The sequence below is a fragment of the Protopterus annectens genome, chromosome 3.part0, assembly GCF_019279795.1.
Source record: "Protopterus annectens isolate FY-2018-M chromosome 3.part0, PAN1.0, whole genome shotgun sequence".
NCBI classification, from domain to species: Eukaryota; Metazoa; Chordata; order Ceratodontiformes; family Protopteridae; genus Protopterus; species Protopterus annectens.
The window spans coordinates 1923845113-1923866673 of record NC_056731.1 but is presented as its reverse complement, the minus strand read 5'-3'; the positions used below and the strand labels follow the sequence as shown (position 1 = coordinate 1923866673).

At 45.0% G+C, this 21561-nt stretch overlaps 1 protein-coding gene and 1 non-coding gene across 2 annotated transcripts in view; both read right to left on the bottom strand.

Moving 5' to 3' along the window:
* Window positions 1-21561, bottom strand: part of TBRG4 (transforming growth factor beta regulator 4) — a 1565288-nt gene that overhangs the window by 928204 nt on the left and 615523 nt on the right. The gene's annotated exons all lie outside the window — the stretch shown is intronic.
* LOC122797498 lies at window positions 20948-21083 on the bottom strand. The gene has a single exon (XR_006364175.1). It is a non-coding gene; the product is annotated as a small nucleolar RNA SNORA5 (small nucleolar RNA).

Genomic DNA, 21561 nt, shown 5'->3' with positions numbered 1-21561 from the left:
TAAGCCCTGTCCTAAGAGGGGATGGAGGGAGGGTAACCTGGACTGCAGCTGTATGAGCACTCAACATCAACATTTATGGTAGGTACAAAACTGTACTATGTTCATCATGCATACAGCTGCAGTCATTACACTTGGGTAGAATCCCAAAGCTAGGTAAAGGTGGCTGGTACTAAGTGGAATTAGGAGGGGCTAGAATGCCCTGCAGGACTGCTGTGGCAAAGCCCGCTCTAGATTTTGAGTATAGTGGAAGGTGGTAGTGCTTGGTGAAAGTGTGCACTGAACTCCAAGTAGCTGCTTCCAAAATGTCCTTGGTAGGGACCCCCCTGAGGAAAGCTGCTGAGGTAGCTGTAGCCCTGGTGGAGTGGGATCTGATGTGTGCAGGCACTGATTTTCCATGAAATGAATAACAAAAGCGTATGCAGTGGGCTATCCATTTTGAAATGGTCTGTTTGGAAATAGCCTCTCCTTGAGCACCTGTAGCATAGGACACAAAGAGCTGCTCAGATTTCCTGAATGACTTTGTTCTGTCCAAGTAATAACGAAGTTGCCTGTGAATGTCCAGTAGTTTCTCCCCTTTGTTCTGTGGATTTGGATAAAAGGTAGGTAAATGAATAGTCTGATTCAAAGCCACACTGGATACTACCATTGGCATGAAGGTAGGGTTGGTTCGTAAGGAAACCCTGTCTTGATGGAAAATGATGAATAGTTGCACAGCCATGAGGGCCTGTAGCTCTGAAACCCTGTGTGCTGAGGTAATTGCCAGAAGTAAGGCTGTTTTCCACGACAAGTATTGTAGCTCTGCTGAAGAAGCCGGCTCAAAAGGAGGCAGTGTCAGCTTCTCCAATACGAAGTTGAGGTCCCAAGCTAGAGCTGGTGGATTCCGGGGGGGGGGGGGGGTTATATTTTTTGCCCCTCTGAGGAACTGCCTTAATAGAGGATGTGAGAATAAAGGAGGATCCGTATTGTATTGTGCTGAAATGGCTGGAGCGTGGATCTTGATGGAAGAGAAGGAAAGGCCACTGTTTAACATCTCAGCTAGGTATTGTAAAATCTGAGGTATATTTATTACCCAAGGATTCTGGCCCTTTGCTTGATTCCAGGAACAAAATCATTTCCATTTGGCAGAGTAGGTTTTTCTAGTAGAGGGTCTCCTGGCCTCCAAGATGACATCCTGTACCTCTTTGGAGAGGAGAGTCTGTTGGCAAATTAAGGTATTTTCCATGCAGCTAGATTTAGAGTTCTGAGCTGGCTGTGAAGGGTCTTGTAGTTGTGCTGGGACAACAGAAGAGGAACTTGAGGTAGGATTCATGGTGGTGAGTGTGACAGGCTCTTTAGGAGAGGATACCAGTGCTGTCGTGGCCAGTCTGGAGCAATGAGAATCATTTGTGGCCTCTCTGCTCTTGTTTTTAATAGGACTTTGGTCAGTAGAGGTAAAGGAGGGAAGGCATAGACTGTCAATGCTGTCCAATTGAAAGAGAGTGTGTCCACTTTCCAGGCCTGTGGATGATAGGTCCTTGAGCAGAATTTTTCCAACTGGTAATTTCTGTGGGTAGCAAATAGATCTATGTCTGGCTGTCCCCATGCTTGAGTTATCTTTGAGAAGACTTGAGGATGCAACTTCCATTCGTGTGGGTCTGTCATAATTCTGCTTAAGTTGTCTGCCAGTATGTTTTCCTTCCCTGGCAGGAATTGTGCCTGCAGTTGAACTTGTAATTCCAATGCTGTGTTCCACAGGGTCATAGCTTGCCTGCACAGGGGGTATGATTGCATCCCTCCCTGTTTGTTTATGTACCACATGACTGTGGTGTTGTCTGTACTTATTAATAGCTGGCCCGGATGCAGTAGGTCCTTGAAGGTCATAACAGCATTTTGCACAGCTAACATCTCCTTTTGGTTGATGTGTAGGTGCATCTGTTTTTGGGAGCATTTTCCCTGGATGCACTGATCTGCCATGTGTGCTCCCCAGGCGTAGTCTGAGGCGTCTGTTGTGCTGATTTGACTTGCTTGTGGTATACAGAAAGGGAGACCCGTGTTTCTTTGGCATGCTTGAGCCCACCACAAAAATTCCTTTTGAAGGCATGGAATGAGTGGTAAAATTGTTTCCAAGCTGTGGCTGTGTTGAGACCATAAGTTTTTTAGGTACCATTGTAGTTTCCTCATATGCAGCTTTGCAAATGGTATTAGTAGGATGCAAGATGCCATGAACCCCAAAGCCTGCAGGATTTTCCTTGCAGTCAGCCTTTCCTTGCTTTGTCTGGCAGGCACAGGGGAAAGTCATTGTGTCTGTTTTCTAAATGACTGTGGTCTATCTTCTCCACCTCTTGGGGCTGGTGCTTGCCACTGCCTAGCTCTGTAAGAGCCTTGAGGTTGTCCTCTACCCCTTGGGCGTCTGTTCGTGGCTGGAAAGGTCCAATTTTTTGAAGGCCAGTTTCTGCTGAAGCGTAGAGGCTGCACCTGCAGGAAATCTTTAACTGTTTGCATAGATTTCGCTTTTTCCTCCATTTTCTTTAGTACCTCCTCCGCTTTTAACACCAAACAATACGTCTTTTTGTAGTGGTGCATCTAATAACTTTGCTTTGACATGATCTGGTAAGATTTGCTCTTTGAGCCAAGCGTGTCTACGTATGACAGACCCCGTGACAGCAAGCTCTACATGAGGCCTCTAAAGCATCGAAACTACACTGTAAGGTACGTTTCCCCTCTTGTTCTGCTCCATGCAACAAATCCTGCAACTCTTTCAAATCTGGTTGTTCGGTTTGTGTCATTTTGCTTTTCAGCTGAGACAGCAAGAACTGCTGGTACTTTAACATATGAAATTGGCAGTTTAATGCCCTCATGGTTAAAATGGCTGATGTATACACCTTTTTCCCCCACCTTTCTAATGCTCTGGAATCTCTCTCTGAAGGTAAAGGGTTTTTAGAAGTAGAGGCCTTAACCGCCTTGGGACCCTGAGAAATAGTTTCTGGGTCAGCAGAAGGGCTTTTATAAAGGAACTGGTGAGAATCAGGAGCCCGGTAATATGTCTGGTTTAACAGGGGCAGGAGGTAACGAGTCTGGATTAAGACTGGCTTCTGCGTACACGTCATCCAAAATATCTAAGACAGGAGGAATAGCCAGGGGCCTATGCTGGGGAAGCAGCAGAAATTCCCTGAGCCTTTTCTTGGAATCTGAGTAATCTTGGCCTTCCCAGTGGAAGTGCTCTCTCAATGTATGAAGGGTTTCCCCAAAAGAGTAGTCCTCAGGGGGGAGACCGAGGGAATAGACTCCTCAGCATCAGAGTCTTCAAATGGGGAATAGGTGTAATCTTGGTCCTCAGAAAGGTCTGAGGTAATAGAAGCCTGGTCTGAGGAAGGGAAGTCTTCCTCCAACCTGGGTCTTTTGTCTGAGGGGGGCTGAGAACCCCTGATGAGAGTAATCAAATCCTCAGCCATTTTAAGCATCTGTTTTTTAGGCATGGGGCCTTGACAGGGGGTCTGTGGACCCTGTTTTTTAATTTTCATTGGAGCTTTAGATTTAGAGAACAATTTAATAGAGAAGGTGGTAGGCCTGAAAACCCCTCTCGCTAAATTTTCCGTTTCCCCGCCAAGAGTGGCGTCGGTATCTGCAGTGGGAATGGAGACCGAGGAAGCTGCGACCTCGGGTACTGAAGTCGCCAGTAAAATAGTTTCATCGGTAGTCAGGGGCTGCGTAGGCGCCTTGCTGAGAACCGGAAAACTGGTGGTTGGCCTTAGCGTGATCTCAGTACTCGGTGCAGGCCTTGGACGTCTGTCCTTATCCTTGCGTTTTTTGCCTGAAACTGGCGCCAGTAAATCCGACGACATGATATAATTACATTTTTTGCCAAAATAATGAAGGGCGAACTCTGCCTGGCGCTTAATAGTGCGCTTGTTAAACCTAGCACAAAAACGGCAGGCCGAGACGTCGTGGTCTGGTCCTAAGCAAGGTATACAGTAAGAGTGGAAATCCTTATGCGGTATTTGCTTCCGACAAGAAATGCAATTAACTTTGTCTGACATCGGTCTGAGGCAAGAAAAGTTTCCCCGACGGGGTACTTAGCTTTAAAGAAGACTTCGGCTGAAATACTTTTCGTAAATCTCAGGAGCTGGCCGACCGGCACTTGCGAACTGCTTCTGCTCTGGGCACCGCACGGCAAGAAAGACTGGAGAAAATGGCATCGGCTGCCTCTTTTATACCCCTGCCACGTCAGGGAGGAAGCGACGACAACCGACGCCGGACCTAGACTTTGGAATTCGGCCGACCGAGGACCCGCCTGCCGGCAGGATAACCCAAGTGTAATGACTGCAGCTCTATGCACGATGAACATCATCCAGATATTCCAGAGGGCGGCAGTGCAGGAACCAGTGTGAGGTACCACTGAAATGTTTTCACATGGAGTTTGGCAAAGGGAATTATGGGAATGGTTGATGTCATGAACCTCATAGCTCAAAGAAATTTCTTTACAGGAAGGACTAGAAGAGAAGACTGGAAATAAACAGTCAAAGACAGGACCTTGGGAGGTGGGAAACCAGCCAACACTGGAATTATCTGAATCTGGGAACCCAGAAACACTTGGTCCTGAGAAGGATTCAACACAGACTTTAAAAGTGTGAAACCCACACTGTACACACAAGAGGCACAGTGAAATGTAGATCCTGAAGCAGGAACTGCTGAGAGGGGGCTGGAATCAAAAGGTTGTCCAAACAAAGGAATATATGAATTCCCTGAAGTCTGAAGAAGGCTACCACAGCTGCCAGACATTTGGTAAAGACCCTCAGAGATGTAGAAAGACCAAAAAGCAAAGCAGAGAACTGATAATTACAGGAAGAAATAGAAACAGAAAATTTTCCTGAAGACAGAGTAAATAGGAATGTGGAGGAAAGCGTCCTTCAAATCTAGGGATTCTTGAAATAAAACCTGCTTCCTGCTGAGACAAGGGGGCAGGCTGAATGGCTCTCTCTTTACCACCAGATCTTGCAGAACCAAAGGAAAATGTGAAAGCTGACAAGCAGGAGGCTGAGGAAGGAGTAGGAATGTCAATGTCAAACAGAAGCAGATCTGTCAGGGAAAGGCGGCTTTTGACTCTTGGCACCCTGAGAAGGCTCATCTGGAAAAACTCACCTAGAAGCCTTCTTGCCCCTAGATGGCGGTTTAGGCTGCCTAGAATCAAAAGACAACTTAGAATAATAATTTCTCTGAAACTTAAGAAGAGGGAGGACAAAAATTTGTTTCAAATCCTGAATAACTTTACACTTATCATGAAGGATCTTAAATAATTCATCTGCAGCAGTGACAAATAGATTCTCACTTTCTAAGGGAGAATCCAATAATTTGGCTTTAAGGTCTTCAGGCAGAGTCTGGAGGCGTAACCAAGAATAACTCCTAATTACATATCCAGATGCCGCTGCCCTAGACGAGGCATCTGCAGCATCATAGTCACATTTAACAGAATGACGAGCCACCTTCAAAAGGGAAAGGGCAGAAGTCTTACCCTCTGATTCAGGCAAGTCATTCAGAATGCCCAAAGGTAGTGAGAGAACAGCCAGGGTGTACCTAGTCGTATTGGTCTGGTAATTAATAGCCCTGTAGGCTAAGGTAGCAGAAGTATTTATTGTTTTTTTACCATACTTGTCCATGGCACGGCTGTTTTATCAAGCGGTACAAGCTTAGAAGAAGCCAGCAACTTGGATGGTTCATTAATGGATATAGAAATAACAGCAGGATCAGAGGAAGGGCTTTTATATAAAACATTTTGAGCCTCAAGAACTTTATAGAACCTGTCCTGGGTTTTTTTTTTTTTTTTTTAGGGGTGGGAGGTTGAGAATTAGAGGCCTAAGAAGCTGCAGTGAAAGGGCAGCCAGCACTAGGGGGACTGCAGAAGTCCGAGAAGAATCTATTTGCAAGAGTTCATAGTTTTATTTTGGTTATGAACATCAGAAACCTGGGAATGGTCCCACTTAAAGTGTTCCATCATACAAACCACTATATCCCCAAAAGTCAACTCCTCCATAAGAGCGGCAGGAGAAAGTGACTCCTCTTCCTCAGACCCCAGGGCACAGGAAGAATGGATCTGAGAGGAGTAAGTCAATGACTTCACCAGAATTTAACTCTTCAGAGGAATCACAGTGCATAGGGTGTTTGGAAGGAGTGAAAGACCAGGGAACAGAAGCAGAAACAGATAATCCTTGTGGGGGCTTAAGAACCATAATAGCACTGAAAAGACCCGAGTAAAATCCTGCCATTCTTTGTGGATTCTTAGTCACAGGGGGCACAAGCTTAGTTTTCTTTTTTAAAAGGAACATCAGCTTTAACAAATCTAGGAGGTTTAGACCCCTGCCTAGATTCAATGAGGGTACCAGGCACCTCTTCCATAACAAGTATTTGGGGACCTCCTCTGATATAATCAGCTGTGGTTCCCCCTCCACATCTGTACCAGATGTAGGCACAGCCTCAGCAGACATGCGGGGTAGGCAGCTCCATGTCGGCCTCAAACTGGATCATAGCAGTGGGAGCTGATAGCACCATCATACAGTCCACAGGTTCTTTGTCTCACCCCATGGACACATCCATTAGAGACTGAACAGCAGCAGAATCAGTATGCACCTTTTTGGCTTCTTTTTAAGTGATGGCTGAATATCGGGGAAGGAGGATTCGACCATGGTACCCTGAGCCAAAAGCTTCAATCTCGGGTTTTCTAAGTAAATGGAAAGAGATGACAGATTACTGCAGAGTGTCTTAGGGACAAATGCCTGTTAAATCTCACAGTGCGTATGGTCATGGGTAGTAACCAAATAAAAAATGTACTGCTTGTGTACGCAGGACCCAAGACTTTGGAATTCAGGCTGACTGAGGGCAACCTGCCAGCAGATTACCCAAATGTAATGACTGCAACAGTGAATACACTCGAACATCTTCCCTTTCTGGAGGACATGTAACCTAAGGCAACAGTTACAAAAAGAAAGGAAGAGAACCCAATAGTGAACTTACCTGTAGAAGGCTCAGCAGTGGAACCAAATTGGTGAATGACTTTCAGACGGAATTCAAATGTAGTGCTTGGACTGGCAGCAAAGTAGTTCTGAGGATTAGGTACTCCTAAATCAGATATGTACCTTACCATCTTGCAAGTAGGACATGCATCTGATTTATGGCATCTGGAAGATGTAAAGGCTTCGGCATGCTGGCTGGACGTTCAGCTATCCTCGTCAGGATATCCCAATTGTAAATAATACTGCAACCATGATAATGAAAGACATCAGTGCAATATCCTCTTTCCCATTATGAAGACTGACACAGAAAACAAATAACTGCTTTTGGTGACACAGTGACAACTGATACCATTTTGGGCAAAACAGAAGGATCAGTTCACATACTCAATTCTCTCCACTAAATCAAGAGTAGATCTCTCTAGGCATAAAGTCTGAAGTTCAGAGATCCTACTGGCTTAGTCACCAAAAATACAGTTTTCTAAGATAAGAAGGTATATTTGTTTTAGGAACTTATCACAAATATAGATGCTCAAATACATTCACTGTTGCATTTATCACTTGTGGAACATTCTACTTGCAGGCAGCCCCAAGGCCAGCCCGACTTCAAGAGCAGTAACCCCCACCCCAAGGCTTTAGCTGATTTTCTCACATTGCCACATAAAAGTGCCAGTGATATAAAAGGGGCATCATCTAACAATATCTTCAGATCTTTCTTGGCATGTGTTTGTTACCAGTGCATAATTACAATGCTGTCAGTCCATCGGTTAGTCTAGTTTCAGAGGAAAGAGAAGGACCCTACCAGGGAATTTCTTGTTTTTGTTAGTTTCATGTCTGATAGTGATTCTGATTTGGATACGGTCGTAAAACTGAATAACTGTACTGTGGGAGATGGCAGATTCACACTCAAAGATTTTCAGAGCTGCAGTCTTTTCTGCTTCAGCTCACAGCACAACAAGGACACTTGTCTGCATTGTGTCATCTATACTTGAAAGGACAATCAGGTGAAGAGGTCAGTCTGTACCACTGTGGCATTGGATAAGGCCACTGCAGCCTGCCTCCAAGAAAGAAGAATTCCAGTAATCTTCATGAGAAGAAACTTTGAGAGACTGAATAATCTGGACAACTTCAGCTTCCCTAGGTCTGGCGGTTCTAGACAAAGTAAAGTGCTTTTGCAGACCCCCATCTTTCCAGCTGGTTTTAGTCAAGGCCCCTGGCCTAACCACACTGCAGGCAATTACACAGTTAGCTGTACACATGTTCTCTGGGATTGAAGGTACTAATGTGCCTGCTAATCCAGAGGGGACATGGAAGTTGGAGGCTCACATACTTTTTACCAAGAGTGGGGAGAAGTCCCATTCATCTTTGTTCTGGAGGAGGCTCGCAGGGATCAAGTGGAGATCTCAGATGTCTGCCTGTCCTCTGGAGTATTCTTTCCCCTAAATTTATGGCATACGGCTCTAGACGTCAGGTCAGCTGTTGGGCTACCTGTGGGCAGGATATTCCATAAGTGATGACTGCAACAGTGAACAGTGCAATGAATATCTTAAGTACCAAAGATGCACTGGGCTCAAGAGGAGCTGGTTAAGTTGTTAATACAAAGTTTAGGTCCAAAACAGGTAGTAAAAGATTCCTTGGAGGACTGAAATGGTAGACCCTTTTTAGGGACTGTTTCACAGTATACTAGGTAGATAAATGGGGTAAAGGGGAGGTAACCTATAACGGTAAAATGAAGATAGTCTACTGTAAAACAATTCTGTTAAATACTACAAAACTCTTGGCAGTGTAGCCTTTGGGTGAACTACTGTTCTTTCCTTCTGGATAAGAAGGGTGCAGAAAGTACAGTTGTGTACACTTAACATAAATGTAGATGCTCGAGTGTATTCACTGTTGCAGTCATCACACTTGGGTTATCTCTGCCTGCAGGTAGCCCTCAGTCGGCCCGAATACCAGAGTCTTGGGATTTCTGCGTCGGATGCTGTCACCTCTTCCATGACGTCAGATCATCAGGGGTATATAAAACATGCAGCTGACACCCTTACATCAGTTTTTCTTGCCACAAATGTCAGGAGCCCCCAAAATAGAAAGCAATTACATGGTGTGGAACACCTCTAGTAAAAAAGTAAACACGATTGCCATAAGATATGGACAAAAAGATGATAGGTGGAAAGAATAGAAAAGACAGGGGGGTGGAGGGAGGGTAACCAGGACTGCAACTGTGAATACACTAGAACATCTACATTTACGGTAAGTGTACACAACTGTACTATGTTCTTCATGTTCCACTGTTGCAGTCATCACACTTGGGTTGATTCCCAAAGCTGAGGAAGGATGGAGGCAGTCAAGAAGAATTGGGGCTGGCTAGCAGGCCTTGTAAAACTGCTGTGGCAAATCCAGCTCTGGATTTAGAAAAAAAGAGGTAAATAACAATGCTTGGTAAAGGTGTGTACAGAACTCCAGGTTGCAGCTTCCGGGATGCCCCTGGTAGGGACTCCCCTAAGGAATGCTGTACAGGTTGAGGTAGCCCTAGTGGAATGAGCTCTGATACCCTGTGGGGTAGGTTTTCCATGGTGTTTGTAGCAGAAATGGATGCAGTGTGCTATCCATTTGGAAATGGTTTGCTTTGAAATGGCCTTGCCCTCTGCCCCTGTAGTGAAGCTGACTAGCAGCTGGTCAGATTTTCTGAAAGGTTTAGTTCTGTCAAGGTAGAACCTGAGCTGTCTGTGCACATCCAAGGAGTGCAGAATTCTTTCCCCTTTATTCTGAGGATTAGGAAAAAAAGTTGGTAAATGGATGGATTGGTTTAAAGCCACACTGGATACCACCTTGGGCATAAATGATGGGTTAGTCCTGAGGGAAACCCTGTCCGCGTGAAAAATAATGAAGGGTTCCACAGCCATTAGTGCCTGTAACTCAGACACTCTTCTTGCTGAAGTGATGGCCAGACGTAAGTCTGTTTACCAAGAGAGGAATTTTAACTCTGCTGTAGCAGCAGGCTCAAAAGGGGAAAGCGTGAACTTCTCTAGTACAAAGTTAAGGTCCCAGGGCAGGGGTGAGAGCTCTCCTCGGAGGCCTTAAATTGTTAGCTCCTCTCGGGAATTGTTTGATGAGAGCGTGAGAAAATACAGGTGGCTCAGTATTCTAGTGAGCTGAGATGGCAGAGGCAAGAATTTTAATTGATGAGAAGGACAGGCCCTTTGTGGAGCAGCTCTGCTAGGTAATCTAGGATTTGAGGTAAGGAGGGCACGGCTGTCTCCTTTCCTTGAGACTGGCCCCAAGAACAATATCTTTTCCACTTTTCTGAAAAGGATTTCCTAGCAGTAGGCTTTCTGGCCTCAAGGATGACGTCCAGCACCTGTTTGTTGAAGGTTGCTGGTGGTGTATTCAGGGGATAAAGCAAGGCTGCATGGTTCAGGGTTTGCAGTTGTGGATGCAAAATCTGTCCCTCCTGCTGGGACAGCAGAGAGGGGGTCTGATGTAGGTGCCAGGGTGGCACTGCTGTCAGACTGCATAGGAGTGGGTACCAATGCTGGCGTGGCCAGTCTGGGGCAATAAGGATTGTCCTTGGCCTGTCCTGTTTGATCTTGAGTAGTACTTTTGAGAGGAGGGGCAGAGGGGGAAAAGCATAAATTGAGAGGTTTTCCCATGTAAAGGGTAGGGCATCCACTTTCCACGCTTGGCTGTAGGGATTTCTGGTGCAAAATTTGCTCAATTGGTGGTTTTGAGGGGAGGCAAAGAGGTCCAGCGCTGGAGTCCCCCAGCCGCGGATTAGAAGTTTGAATGAGTTGGGTTCCAGCTTCCATTTGTGTGGGTCCAGTAGATTTCTGCTTAAGTAGTTTGCCACTTAATTTTTTTGCCTGGCAGGAATTTTGATTGAAGGTGCTTGCTCAGGCCTGTGTTCCACAGGACCATGGCTAACCTGCAGAGAAGGTAGGAATAAGATCCCCACTGCTTGTTTATGTACCACATAACTGTGGTGTTGTCGGTCTTTATCAGGAGGTGTACTGGAAGGCTAAGATATTTGAAGACTGTCACAGCATTCTGTACAGCTAACATTTCTTTTTGATTGATATGCGGGGAATTTGTTCTGGGCTACATTTGCCTGCCATTTGAGCCCCCCCACACGTAGTCTGATGCATCTGCTGCCAGGGTTTGGACAGCGAGGGGTTGAGTGAAAGGAATGAGGAATGATAGGAATCAGTGTTTCCAGGTTCTGAGAATGTTGACACCAGAGACTTTTTAAGTACCACTGAAGTTTCCTCATATGCAGTCTTGCATATGTAATTAGTAGAATGCATGAGGCCATGAATCCTAGGGCTTGCAGTATTTTTCTTTCAAATAGCTGTGTTTTGGTGGCCATTAGTTTGAAGTAGTTTGTCAAATAAGTCTATTTTTCTGGAGTGAGGAATGCCATCTGGGAAGTTGTGTTCAAGCTTGCTCCAAGGAATACAATCTTTTGGTTGGGCACCAGTTGTGATTTCTTTTCGTTGATGGTGCACCCCAGAGAAGTTAGAAGTCTCTTTACAAATGCCAGGTGCTGAAGTAGCAATTCCTGACTCTCTGCCTGAATCAGGCAATTGTCCAAGTATGGGTAAATTTGAATATTTCTCTGCCTGCAGTATGCAATGGCTGGAGCCAGGCACTTTGTAAATACCCTGGGCGTAGTAGATAAGCCAAAGGAAAGTGCAGAGGACTGACAGTGCATAGAGCCTGCCCTGAAACGTAGACATTTCCTGCAAGATTCCCTTATGGGGATGTGCAGATCAGCTTCTTTTAAGTCTAGGGTGACTAGCCAGGCATCCTTGGCTAGCATAGGAAGAAGCTGTTGCAGAGTCAACATTTTGCATTTTGGGACCACCAGAAAGGTGTTGAGAATTGACAGATCTAGGATAGGGTGCCAATAGCCCTCCTTTCTGGGCACCAGGAATAGTCTGGAGTAGAAACCCTGTCCCCTTTGCTCCACAGGCACAGGTTGAATAGCTCTGATACTGAGAAGAGAAAGTGCTTGCTTTTGAACCTCTGCCCACTGGTTTGGAGGAAGGTCTGGCAACCCACATGGAGTTGGCAGTGAGCGGAAGAAGAATCTGTATCCCTGGGATACAATATTTAGGACCTAACAGTCCGGGGTAATGGACATCCAGTTTTGTGCATGCAGGGCGAGTTTTCCTCCTAGGGGTGCAAGTACTTGGGCTTTGCTGTGAAGGAAGATAGACAAGTCATTGTGAACTTTTTCCATAAGGGGATGGCTTACCACTCCCTGTTTTAGAGGGGGGGAGCACTCCATTGTTTAGATCTCTGCATACCCAGAGACTGCAGTTTTGGTGGCCTGTTGCCCCTGGGTTTGGATTGAGAATGCCTGGGAGGGACTGGAAAGGACCAGTTTTTTGAAGGCCAATGCCTACTGAATCTAGGTGGCCGCACCTGTATAAAATCTTTAACAGTTTGCATAGATTTAGCTTTTTCCTCCATCTTTTTAAGAACGCCTTCTGCTTTTGTGCCAAACAATTTTTCCTGGTTTAATGGAGCATCTAGGAATTTTGCTTTGACATGGTCTGGCAAGATTTGCTCCTTCAGCCAAGCATGCCTTCTCAGTATAGACCCAGTGACAGCAGCCCTGGAAAATGCTTCTAAGGCATCAAAACCACATTGCAGAGTTTGTTTACTAACTTGGTTTGCAGAATGCATTAGCTGTTGTAAATCTTTATTTTCTGGACAATCTGGAAGCAATAACATTTTTTGTTTAATTAGTTCCATAATATGCTGCTGGTACTTCAACATGTGAAACTGGCAATTCAAAGCCCTGATGGTAAGAGTTGCAGAAGTATATTCCTTCTTAACCAATCTGTCTAAAGCTCTAGAATCCCTGTCCGAAGTGGTAGAGTTTTTGGCTATAGTAGCCCTTAGGTCCCTGGGAAATAGTCTCTGGATCTGCAGTGGGATTCTTAAAGAGAAATTTGTGAGAGTCAGGTACTCTGTACCATCTGTCAGGCTTTCTAGGAGCTGGTGTTAAAGTATCAGGAGTAAGACTGGATTCCATGAAGACATCATCTACAATGTCCAGGACCGGGGGTATAGCTAGAGGCCTGTGCTGGAGCTAGTCTAAAAATTCTCCGAGTCTCTTTTTGGACTGAGGGTAGTCCTGGCATTCCCAGTGGAAATGCTCTCACAGTATGCGAGCTTTCACCAAAATAAAAGTCCTCTGGAGGGGAGGCAGAGGGAATGGAAACCTCTGCATCTGAATCCTCATAGATAGATAAGGGTATGTCCTGGTAATCAGAGGGATCAGAGTCATCGGGCTCATGGTCTGTAGAATCAGAAGGAAAATCAATTATTGTCTTTTAGAGGGGGAAGGCTGGCTTCCCCTAATTAAAGTTATAAGGTCTTCAGCCATTCAAAGCATTTGTTTCTGTGGCAAGGGAGCTGGAGCATGTGCTTTGGTCATCGGTTTTCTAGGGGTAGTGTGAACTCTGGGCCTGAGAAACTCGGTATTTTTAGTCAAAAACGAAGCTGCCAGTTTAATGTGAACATCGGAAGGTCAGAATACACCCTGCACAACGGCTCCCGATCCACCCAAGATAGAGACATCCGCAGGTTCCATAGACGAAGAAGCACCTTGCAGCATACCGGACACCGAATGGGTCTCAGCAGAGGCCCGCAAATCTGTAGAAGCGGGTATCAGGGGCTGTGAAAGAGCCTCACTGAGTACCGGCAAACTGGCGACTACCTGAACAGAAGCTTCGTCGGCAGTTTTGGACCTATGAGGTCTGTCTCTGTCTTTATCCTTACGTTTTTTCAGAAGATCGGCAGTCGGATGGCTCATGGAAGTCATTTCGGAAAAGAAGAACGAGAGTGAAAGAATTTAGTGACAAAGATAGCCAGACAACGAATAGTTCGGGTGTTAAACAAGGCACAAAACCTACAGTGAGGAACATCGTGGTCCGGGCCTAAACAGATGATGCACTAAGAATGAAAATCTCTGTGAGGTATTTGCTTTTCACAGGCAAGACAATTGTTAACTTTTTCTGACATCGGTTAGAGCAAGAAAAAAGGATCCCCAACAGGGTACTTGGCTTTAGAAGACTTCAGGTCTGAAACTCGAAAAACGAAAATTTCAGTTAGCGGCCGTCCGGCACTTGAACTGCTTCTGGCTCCCAAGCAGCAAGAAAAGATTAATTAATGGCGTAGGCTGCATATTTTATACCCCTGACGATCTGACATTATGGAAGAGGTGACAGCATCAGACAAAGAAATCCCACGACTCTGGTATTCGGGCCGACTGAGGGCTACCTGCAGGCAGATAACCCAAGTGTGATGATTGCAACAGTGAAACACCAAGAACATCTGAGGAAGCTGAAGTGAATTATCCTTGCTCAGTTCAGCTACCTGGGAAAACCATAATCACCTTGTTCAGACAGTGTTTACAAATACAAGTCTTGCCTTGTCCCTCCTTACAGTTTATGAACACTGGTAATGAGTGGCATAGGAAGGAGCTCCAAGGAATGCCCTTATCACTGCCAATACCTATTTGTATGGGAATCAGTACAGAATTTTGTCAGCTAGTACTACCCTGTAACAAAAATAGATCTACTTTTGAGAATCCCAACTTCATCATTGGCCTCTAAAAGACTCTGCAGATCTGCACAGCCTGTCTGTAACCAAGTTTTGATTATGTGGTAATGCAAGAAGTCTGGAGACAAAGGCCTAAAGCTTGCTTAATGCAATTATGAACCAGCAGTTTCAGTGTATCATCTATATGAGGAACAATAAGCACTACTGCATATGCAACATCCAACCAGTAAACCACTATAATGAGTTTTTGGAGATGCAAAACTGCTACAGCAATGTTAATTAAGGAATTCTAACATAGACATCACCACTGGACACACTAACGTTTCAAAAATGTAGGGCAAGTGAACTGTAGTAAAAGTCCTCCACTATCTCAGTCTTCATTAAGCAGCAGAGAAGAGTATTTTTGTTATCCACTGCAACCCAGTAAAACACAAACTTTCTAAAATGGATGCAGAAAAAACTCCAAACAGTCCCTAAGAATAATTCAGGCAAGTCTACGTCCCATTACCAAACTAACTACTTAGCAGTAAACATCAGAATTTGTAAGAAATGGTAAAAATGTATGTATATATTCCGAACTCATCCCTGGCCATAGCGGAAAAGAGCAACCCACATATACAGTTAAGAAATTAAAAATAAATAAATAACTTCCCATAGCCGTGTGTGCGCCTAAAGACATTTTCTACACTACTTTGTAGCAAGCCTGTCACTGGAACTCAACAAAAAGTACAGTTTTGTACCTACCATAAATGTAGATGTCCGATAGGTATGCATCTGCAGTCCTAACATATGGGTTGTCCTGCCTCAGGCAGCCCTGCGGTCGGCTGGATTCCAAAGTCTGGGTCTGGCCTCGGCTGATGTCGCACTCCACCCGACGTCATAGCTGCTGTGGTATAAAGGCATCAGCCGACGCCATTTTCCTCAGTGTTTCTTGCCCCAGATGCCAGGTGCCCTCTAGGAAGGCTAAATTTGGATAAATGCAAATAATTCCAAACAATAGAAAACCAAAAAAAAAAAAAAATATATATATATATATATATATATATATATATATATATATATATATATATATATACATGTATATACATGTATATACATATATACAAAAACAAATACACCATAATAATTTCCCCCAGCTAGCTAAAAGAGGGGTAAGTACCCTAGGAGTACCACAGAGGGGAAGGAGGGTGGGTAATCCTGACTGCAGATGCATACCTATCGGACATCTACATTTATGGTAGGTACAAAACTGTACTATGTCCTTCAAGGATGCATCTGCAGTCCTAACATATGGGTAGAATACCATAGCCAAACTGGGGGAGGAGGCACTAAGATAAAGATGGTGTAGTCAAGATCCCTTGCAACACAGCAGTTGCAAAACCTGCTCGGGATCTGGAGTATAAGGGAAGGTTATAATGCTTGGCAAATGTATGCACGGAGCTCCAAGTAGCAGCTTCTAAAATGTCTTTGGTAGCCACTCCTGAGGAAAGCTGTAGTGGTGGCTGTAGCTCTTGTGGAATGAGGTCTGATATTTTCAGGAGTTCTCTTTCCATGAAAAGAGTAGCAAAATCGTATGCAATTTCCTATTCATTTTGAGATTGTCTGTTTTGAAATTGCTTTCCCTTGCATTCCTGTTGCATATGCTACCAACAGTTGGTCAGTTTTTCTGTTGTTTTTAGTTCTGTCCAGGTAGTAGCGTAATTGTCTGTGCACATCCAAGGTATGTAGCAGTCTTTCCCCCCTGTTCTGTGGGTTGGGGAAGAATGTAGGTAAATTAATTGCTTGGTTCAGTGATACTCTGGAGACCACTTTTGGCATAAAGGTAGGGTTGGTCCTCAGAGACACTCTATCCTGATGGAAGATTAGAAAGGGCTGTACTGCCATTAATGCCTGTAATTCAGAAACCCTTCTTGCTGAAGTAATTGCTAGCAGGAAAGCAGTTTTCCAAGACAAGAACTGTAAATCTGCTGTTGCTGCCGGTTCAAAAGGGGGAAGTGTTAGCTTTTCCAGTACAAAGTTGAGATCCCATGTAGGCAAAGGTGGTTTCCTTGGAGGCTTTACCTTTTTGATTCCTCTCAAGAACTGTCTGAGTAGAGGATGAGAGAAGACAGGAGGATCCATGTTGTATTCTGCTGAGATTGCTGATGCATGAATCTTGATGGAGGAGTAGGAGAGGCCATTGTGGAACAGTTCTGCTAAGTATTCCAGGATGTGTGCTATGTTTGCCAATGAAACATTTTCCCCCTTTTCTGTACTCCACATGAGGTATCTTTTCCATTTGGCTGAATAAGTTTTCCTTGTGGAGGGTCTGCGAGCCTCCAGGATAATGTCCTTAACCCTCTGAGATAAATCTGGGTTATTTTGTCTTATGCAATATTCCAAGCAGCTAGCTGCAGTGTTTTCAAGTTTGGATGTAGGATCTTGTAGTTGTTCTGTGTCAGGAGTAAGGGGCATAGAGGTAGATGCCATGCGTGTGCTCGAGACATGCTTCTCAGCAGCGGGTACCAATGTTGCCTCGGCCAGTCTGGAGCTATCAGAATTACCCTTGGCTGATCCTCTTTGATCTTCAGTAGGACTTTGTACATCAAAGGAAGAGGTGGGAATGCATATGCTGTCAGGTGTTTCCAGCTGAAAGAGAGGGAGTCCACCCTCCAAGCAAGTGGGTGGAATGCTCTTATGCAGAATTTCTTCAATTGGTGATTGTGTGGGGAGGCGAACAGGTCTATCTCTGGTAGTCCCCATTTCTTTGTTATGATTTTGAAGATATCTGGATGCAGCATCCATTCGTGAGCATCCGTGGTAGTTCTGCTTAAGGTGTCTGCTAGTGAATTTTCTTTTCCTGGTACAAATCTGGACTGGAGTTGAATGTTGAGATTCAGGGCCACATTCCACAGGTCCATTGCCATCCGGCATAGGGGATACGAGTGTGTACCTCCCTGCTTGTTGATGTACCACATGACTGTGGTATTGTCCGTTCTTATCAGCAAGTGACCTTGTTGAAGGAATGGTCGGAATGCCTGGATTGCATGTTTCACTGCCAGCATCTCCTTTTGATTTATGTGTAGATTCAGCTGGTCTTGGGTCCATAGGCCTTGTATGCACTTGTCCACCATATGCGCCCCCCAGCCTAGGTCTGAGGCGTCCGTGATGATAGTTTGGCTTGGATGAGGTTTGTGGAAAGGCAGTCCTCTGTTCAACCGACAGGCCTGAGCCCACCACTGGAATTCTTGCTGTAGGCATGGAATCATTGGAATCTGGGCTTCTAGACTGTGCTTGTGTTGAGACCATACATTCCTTAGGTACCATTGCAACTTTCTCATATGCAGTCTGGCATGTGGAATCAATATTATGCAGGATGCCATGTAACCCAGGGCTTGCAGGACTTTCCTTGCAGTAAGCTGAGTTTGTGTTGTTAATGTCATGAAATATATTGGGAGTTGCTTTTGTTTTTCTTCTGTGAGAAAAGCCATCTGAGTTGATGTATCCAGTTCTGCCCCCAAGAATGTTATCCTTTGGGATGGTACTAGTCTTGATTTTTGCATGTTGACTGTGTATCCCAAGGCTTGCAACAATTGTATGACCTTTTCCAAATCTTTTGTTAATTTTGCCTTGTTGTCCGCTTGTATTAGGCAGTCGTCCAGGTATGGGTAAATTTGAATTCCCTGAAGCCTGCAATGAGCAATTATTGATGCCAGGCATTTCGTCAATACTCTGGGCACAGTAGATAAGCCAAATGGCAATGCTGAGAATTGATAATGCTCTGATCCTGCAAGAAATCTGAGGTGTCTTCTGCAGTCTGGTCGTATAGGGACGTGCAGGTACGCCTCCTTGAGATCTAGAGTTACCAGCCAAGACTCCTTGCCCAGCATGGGAAGAAGTTGCTGGAGAGTCAGCATTTTGAATTTTGGAACAATGAGGTATGTGTTCAGAGTGGACAAGTCGAGAATAGGTCTCCATTGTTTTTCTTTTCTTGGTACAAGGAAAAGCCTGGAGTAAAATCCTTGGCCTTGTTCCATAGGCGGTACCTTTTCTATAGCTCTCATCCTTAGTAAGTTGTTGATTTGTCTTAGAGCATCTGTTTTTTGGCTTGGTGGTAGGTTTGGCATTCCTCTCTTTTTTGGTAGAGTGTGGAAGTAAAACCTGCAGCCTTTGTCTATTGTTTGTAAAGTCCATTTGTCTCCTGTAATGTAATGCCAGTTGTGGGAGAATAAAGCTAGTTTTCCGCCCAAGGGTGCTTCCAGTTGTTCCCTGGTAGGCGGAATCAGAGCCAAGTCATTGTGTCTGTCCAGTGGTAGTGGTTGTAGTTGAATCTGTGGCAGTACTTCTCCGATTGGTAGCCTGCCACTGACGTCCCCTGTAGGCATCCCTTGATTGACCTCTGCCTCTTGGGCGTCTATTTCTGCCTCTCTGTGCTCTGGAGGTGTCTGGAAAGGACCAATTCTTCGAAGGCCAATTTCTGCTAAACCTCGGAGGTTGGACCTGTAAGAAATCCTTGACTGTTTGGACAGATTTAGCTTTTTCCTCCACCTTCTTTAGAACCTCTTGTGCAGGGGAGCCAAACAAACTTTGTTTCTCCATAGGGGCATCTAGGAGTTTTGACTTAACATGGTCTGGTAATGATTGTTCTTTTAACCAAGCATGCCTTCGAATCACTGTACCAGTCATAGCTGATCTAAAAGAAGCCTCAAGTGCATCATAGCCACATTTAAGAAAATGGTTACTGACCTGTTGAGAGTTATGTACCAATTCCTGACGAGACTTGCGGTCTATAGGTTCAGGGGAGGATAGTTTTTTATTTAGCTGTTCTAACAAAAATTCCTGGTACTGAATCATGTGGAACTGACAGTTTAAAGTCCTGGCCGAAAGAGTAGCAGAAGTATAAACCTTTTTACCCCACCTCTCTAATGCTCTAGATTCCCTTTCAGAGGGGAGAGGATTTTTGGCAGAGGCAGCTGCCACAGCCTTAGGGCCCTGTGAAATGGTTTCAGGATCTGCCACAGGAGCCTTATACAAATGGTAGTGTGTGTCCGGGACCCTGTAATATCTGTCTGGCTTGGCAGGGGCCGGAGGAAGAGAATCAGGGGCAGTACAGGCATCATTATATGCATCATCAACAACAGTTAGTACTGGTGGGATGGCTAAAGGTCTATGCTGTGGTAAGTGTAAGAAAGTCCTTAGCCTTTTCCTTGAATCTGAAAAATCCTGGCCCTGCCATTGAAAGTTTTCCCTCATAGCATGTAAGGTTTCCCCAAAGGAAAATTCTTCTGGAGGAGAAGCAGAAGGAATGGAATCTTCTGCATCAGAATCCTCATAAGGAGAGTATGGGCCTTCCTGAGGGTTTGAGACATCTGAGTCATCCGAGGAATTGTCTGTGGAAACAGGTTCGGGGGGTTCAGTCCTAGGCCTCTTCTCTAGAGGGGGTTGACAGGCCCTGTCTGGGTGAGGTTGGGATCCCCTGATCAAAGAAATGAGATCCTCAGCCAGGCTGAGCATTTGAGAACTGGAGGTAGGCCTGTGAGAGGTTATTTTAGCAGGTAAGGCCTTAGGGGATTTAGCTGCTTTAGCCCTGGCAAAGGCCTTGATAGACATAGATGCAGGAGGTCTAGCAGCCCCACGTGCAGGGGTAGAAATGTCTAAAGGAATAGTATCTGACAAATCCTGGGTGCTAGTTTCAGTAGGAACAATATCTGAAGCCGATTCAACCATGCTCTGTGAAGCCTCGGCTTCCGGAGGCCTGTTTTCGGCCGAAGGAAGAATAGAGGACTCTGTTTCAGCCGAAACCGAGACACTCAGTTGGCCTGGCCGTGGTTTCAGCGAAACCGGGCCGAGTGTCGGTCCTTTTCCTTGCGTTTTTTAACTAATTGTGCTGTCGGAGTCTCCGACGGCAATTTGTAAGCAAAAGCGGGACCAAAAAACTCCTCTGCAAACTCCGACCGACGTCTAAGCGTCTGTCGGTTGAAAGAAGCACAGGCTACACAAGCTGATACGTCGTGGTCCGGGCCTAAACAAGGAAGGCAGTAAGAGTGGAAATCCTTATGAGGTATTTGTTTCCCACAAGTTAAACAATTATTTACTTTGTCTGACATCGGCTGAGGCAAGAAAGAGTCCCCAACGGGGTACTTAGCTTTTTAGAAGTCTTCGGTAGTAGAAATCTCTGGATCTGACCGACCGGCACTTGCGAACAGCTTCTGCTTCGGGCACCGCGCGGCAAGAAAGACTGAGGAAAATGGCGTCGGCTGATGCTTTTATACCACAGCAGCTATGACGTCGGGTTGAGTGCGACATCAGCCGAGGCCAGACCCAGACTTTGGAATCCGGCCGACCGCAGGGCTGCCTGAGGCAAGACAACCCATATGTTAGGACTGCAGATGCATCCTTGAAGGACATCAACTAAATAAACGTGTCTGGAGAATTTTGCTTGTCCTCAGCACCTAGAGATGAAGATATGAAGCCCCTGGACCGCAAGTTTACTGTACCAGCCACTTAGGCCAGTAAGTACAATGGAAATGTATCCCTGAATCTGACATGACTACACTGCGCTGCACATGTTCTATGCAAAAGTAGAAACAAATTATTTCAATTCTTAATTTCTTTTTTTTTAATCTCAAAAACTGCATTTTATTGTGACCAACATACTCCTCAATATAAATCACTGAACAAAGCTACTGACATTTCCGTCATTCACCAACTATGTCTTAACTAGTGCTGCTCTCAAGTCCTGAAAGCTGGTTCAATGCTACATGAATTCTTTTGAACTAGACATATTTGAAAGCATAATAGGAGTGGTATAATTTCACGAATTACTGTTCAACATTTTCAGTTTGGTAAACAATCAGAAGAGGAAGAGAATATCCTCAGTACCAAGTAAACTGACTTTAAATGCAATCGGCATAGGAGTTCTAACAAATGCTGAACCTGCCCATACAACCTTATTTTAAAAGCAATGATGCACATAATCAGGACACATTTTTCAAAAAGTGTAGTAAAAGTGCACCTTACCTGAACTACGTTC